This window comes from Lepeophtheirus salmonis, chromosome 9, assembly GCF_016086655.4.
Source record: "Lepeophtheirus salmonis chromosome 9, UVic_Lsal_1.4, whole genome shotgun sequence".
Classification (NCBI taxonomy): Eukaryota; Metazoa; Arthropoda; class Copepoda; order Siphonostomatoida; family Caligidae; genus Lepeophtheirus; species Lepeophtheirus salmonis.
In genome coordinates this window covers 9,551,556-9,556,691 of record NC_052139.2, presented here as the reverse complement: position 1 = coordinate 9,556,691, position 5,136 = coordinate 9,551,556, and the positions used below count along the sequence as shown (strand labels likewise).

The following is a 5,136-nucleotide window of genomic DNA, read 5'->3' as shown; positions in this document are numbered from 1 at the left end:
TGGTTCCGCCCGGGCTCGAACCGGGGACCTTCTGCGTGTAAAGCAGACGTGATAACCACTACACTACGAAACCGAGCTGTCAATTAGAAAAAATAGCAAATATATATACATATCTATTTATGACAAAAGTATATCATTTTTTATCACACTTCTTATCAATGTATATATACTCTTGAAAAGATATACAATATACACGAGTCACGATCGCTTTAACCACGTTTCTCCTTATTATCATTCAAATTAGATTCAGTCTAGATGGAATAATATATATAAAAAAGGCTTGTAAATGTACATTGTACAAGATATTATGTTTATTGTGTATATACCTTCTTTTTAAGGCTTATTATATCGCTCACAACACAATGACTTAAAGATCAAAAATCCCAGATTATAGTCGGACAAGAAAAAAGAAAATGTTCATGAATTGTTAAAATCTTTGAGCCATCCTCACAAAACTAATATGCAATTCTCTTTACCTGTGTTGTAAACAACGACGGATAGTTACGTGTTTGTAAGTAATATATTTCTGTAAATTCATTACTTTTCAAGTAACTGATAAAGTAACGATATTACTTTGCTAAAAAAGCAATGAATAATATAACAAAATTACTTTTTATTGAGTAATATGCAATAACTTATTAAAATTATATTAATTCATTGAATCTGTCATTACTTAAGTTATTGATAAACTATCTCAATTCGATTAGAAGACGGCGAGTAATAAACGCTTCTAAGATCTTTCGCCCTCAGATCTTTTACTTTCATATATTAAAATCTTCTCAAATATAATTTAAGGTTTATAATGGGTGGCCCTTCGCTTGAAGTCATTTGTGTACATTTTTGCATTCATTAGCGTAAAATGTGAGCATTTAATTCAATTTGAATATATTTCAAAAATAAAATATCAAACATGAATGTTGCAAAAACAAACGAACCAAATCGGGTAGGGTTTCAACTCCTTTTAGAGTGAGGTAGCCTTCGCCTTCCTGACAGGTTTATGTAGTTTTAACCCAGATTCGGAGTAATAGAATACCTAAAAGTTGAAGTAACAGTACGGACTGGGTTTATTTATATTTACGTTCTTTATTCCTCTTTTCTCTCAGCTTAAGTAAACCAGTAAAAAGAAATGCCTCGAATTCTTCATAATAAGAAACCACATTAATTAAATATTAATTTTATAAATTTAAAATGAACTGCAATGACCTCATTTTAAGTTATTTCATGTAAATAAATAAATTGAAAAGGACTTCATTTGAAAAAAAAATTATATTACTCAAAATAAATAATTACAGTAAACACGGTTTCGTAGTGTAGTGGTCATCACGTCTGCTTTACACACAGAAGCTATACTATCCATTAACTAGGACTAACTCATTCTGGTAGAACTCAGCTTTACTTTAATACCTCATAAGTAGGAGATCTAGCAAATATTGATTACTTTGGGCACTAAAATTCAACCTTGATTGACTCTAATCTGAGGCAAGTACTTACTCCTAAGCTTCTACAGAGCCAAGGAGCTAACTCCCTCAGCAATTATAGACTTAGACTTAGTTGAGAGCTAGGACAGTCCTGACCCCTATAGATTCTAGCGGGCTAGTATAATCCCTCCTATTAAACTCGGACTCGAGCCCGGGCGGAAACCATCGGTAATTTTTATTTTTGTCATTATATTTTTTTGTCGACAATCATCTATGTTTGAGGAACCGAATTATTTGCAGGGCAAAAATCCAGGAGCCATAAGTGAAGATATTATATGTCCAAATCCTCCTGCACTTTTTGGTCTTGGGTAACAGCTGTGGATTTTTGGAAAAAAAAAGTTCAAAAAAATTTGATTTTTTGATTTTTTCTTCAAAAATCAATTTCCCCCCCAAAAAAAAAAACAACAACTCTATATGTTATCTTTCAGACGCCTCTGAGTGTGTGCCTCTAATTATTTATATTTATTTTTAGACGATAAAGTATATATAAATGCATTTCCCTCTTTCAAGGAGAAAAATGCAATAAATCTGAAGCCTTTTTAGTAAAGACCTTTTCTACTTTTTTTTAATAGGCTCCTTCTGATTGCCCAAACTTTCGCTATCATGGATAGTGAGCTCCACTATGTCTCCAAAGAACATAAATCTAGACTATCAAACATAATACCATCATTTTCTACGTCCCTATTCTTCGAGAGAAATCCATGTTTTTATCTGTTTATTCAGTAAGTATATGTATATTTGTTGTGTACAAATTATATTGTCTTATTTATTTACTAACTTGACCATTTTCATTAATTATCAACTACCATAATTAGGGGCGTCCGTAGGGGATGGCTGGAGGGGCTGTAGCCTCCCCCCCCCCCAATAAAGTAATATTTGCTTTTTATTAGAAAATTTAATTATCCAATTTTTTTTTTCCAAAAAATTTAATTTTCTGTGAATAGCTATAGATTTTTGACATTTTTCTCCATAAAAATGTAATATTAAAAATTTTATATTTGAAATTTTTTTCCAAAAAATTTAATTTTCTATGAATTTATGAAATTTTTCTCCACAAATTTTTATATTTGAAATATAACTTATGAATTTTTTTTCCAAAAAAGTTAATTTTATGTAAAAAGCTGTAGATTTTTGAATATTTTTACACAAAATGTAATACTTTATTTTTTATTTTTTTTGAAAAATTTAACTTTTTGTGATGGCTGTGGATTTTTAATTTTTTTCCACAAAATTAAATATTTAAAATTAAATTTTTTGAAATATTGCTGGTAAATACATAAGTATTTACGAGCAATATCAAACTATGGGCATTTGAACTTAATAATGTGCCACAGAATAATTACTTATTAATGAGTAATATTCAATAAAAGTAGAAAAGTAAATATTAATTAAAGAATATTTCATTATTGCATTCTCCAACTATACTCTCCATTTCTACATTTAGTATTCGTTTTTTCATTTTTTGGTTGCAATTTGTTCAATCTGCTTATCTAACGTAACTTTCTTTGTAACATACAACAAGTTTCTAAAATCAAAAAAGGTTTATTTTTGTTTAGAAGGGATACTCTGTCTTTTTGGACGGTGTAATTTCTTTCTTGGGCTATACAATCTATGCAGGGAATGTAAATTAAAAATGCAAAACTAGAACCAGTACAATGGCAATTTTAGATTCGCACAAGGTTATTCGGACTGCCAAGGCTTCCGGTACCCATTATAATAAAATCTATCATCCATTTCTCATTTTTATTGTAATGGGTCACAATATTGAGTACTGAAGGGTCGGACGGTATATTTATAAACGACAATTTAGTAAATAATTATTCAAATGTAAAAATCTCACTAATTTGATTGTATCATTATTCATCTCATAAAAAGGATATCGAAAAATTAGTATTATTATTACTTTTTATTGTATGTATGAATTAACGTACTTAAATTACTTTTATATTGTGTTATAACTAATAAGTAACTAGCTGAGTAACATTATCCAACACGGGTTGCAAATAAAAACCAGAAGTAAATAGGTCAAATCCTTTTGTATTCCCACATAGATAATGTTATACCAACATAGTTTTATGTAACTATAAAAATATTGAATTTCCTCAGGGTTTTTCATAATAGATATTATGTATGAATGGTAATTTACATAGCAACATGGCCTTCTACCCTTAGGCTCACACAACATAAATGCAATAATCACTTACATAATGTAACCCTATACATACACATTATAAAAACAAAAGTACAAACACACGCAGTATTTACCGAAGGTGTGGGCATGAAACTCACTCGAGTTATTTAATAAAATACTTTAAGGCAGTAAAAATGTCTTTTATTCCAAGGGATGTGAAAATTATCCAAATCCTCGTGAGCACATCTAAAAGAAAAGTATACATTGCTAACCTGCAAAATATTTTTTTCTCTTCAGATCGTTGAATTTATTATATCACGCAACCTTTCATACAAAATGGGAAAAAATTAATTATATCTTCCTATTTTGAACATTCAGAAGTATTTGCGAGCGTTTATGAACATATTTTTTTCTTTTTGATTTACACTCACAAGGGTTTGTACACCTTTCACATCCGTTGTCATTTGATTATTTTGTTTAAAAAAGGCTTGCAGAAAAAATCGTTATTAATTCCTCAAAAATGTCTTTATTCATTAAGTAATTCACAGTCATAGAATAAGTGGTTTTAATTTGCGTACGGTTTGAAATTTTTTCATTTTAAAATCAGAATCAGGCATTTTAATTAACAACTACTAATTTATGATATCATTTCATTTTGATATATTAAAACTACGCATTTTGTATGTACTGAGAAGTAATATAGATATATATTCTACCACAGGATACTAATCAATTTTTAATTTTCATCAAAATAGTCCAAAATTAAACCTTTGGACTCTCCATGGAGTATTCAATTTTTGCAAAATCTTCTTCACAAATAGGACAACATTCTTCAGTTAAAATTACTTATCTAATTTTTGAGTTGTAACTTGTGCAATTTGCTTAATCATACAAGATACAACTTGTTGAAAATCCCACCTTTGGCATGACATATACATAAATAGTGGTGCATGAAACAGTAATTCATTTTAGTATATATATATATACACGTTGGTATTTTGTATGATTAAAACTAGCATTTAACATAGGTTATCTAGCTACAAAAATTAGCTTGAGATTTTAGTCCACTTTCTCAAATTAAGCAAAGTTTTGTCTGCAGAGGGCTCATTTTTGGAATGGGCTTAATATCTTAGAACTCATCATTAGAATTATGGTCAGTTTTTTATTAAATGGATGTTTAAGAATTGATATTAAATGTGTGTGTATATCTTAATGCAAGACTGGCGTACAAAAATATAGCTTAAAATGAAATCCTTTAGTATCTTTGTTTGCAATTTTTAATATTTTTCTTCAAAATATTTTTTTATTTTTCTATAAAATGATAAGGAGTATAAGGGTTGGTAAAAAAACTTTCCAGTTAAGTAATTAGCTTTTTACGTTTAGAATAGGTCATGTTCTTCTAATCCAATGATATAAAAGTTATTAGATTCTAAGCTTTCGATTGAAGTGAGAAACTTGACAGTTGCTCTTAAGATGTTGAAGTAACTATACCATGGGCAACGAATTGTTGATTTACTCTACACCGGT

At 29.1% G+C, this 5,136-nt stretch overlaps 1 non-coding gene across 1 annotated transcript; it reads right to left on the bottom strand.

Moving 5' to 3' along the window:
- On the bottom strand, positions 1 to 73 carry TRNAV-UAC (transfer RNA valine (anticodon UAC)). Its single transcript has one exon. It is a non-coding gene; the product is annotated as a tRNA-Val (tRNA).
- Between the last annotated feature and the right edge of the window lie 5,063 nt (positions 74 to 5,136).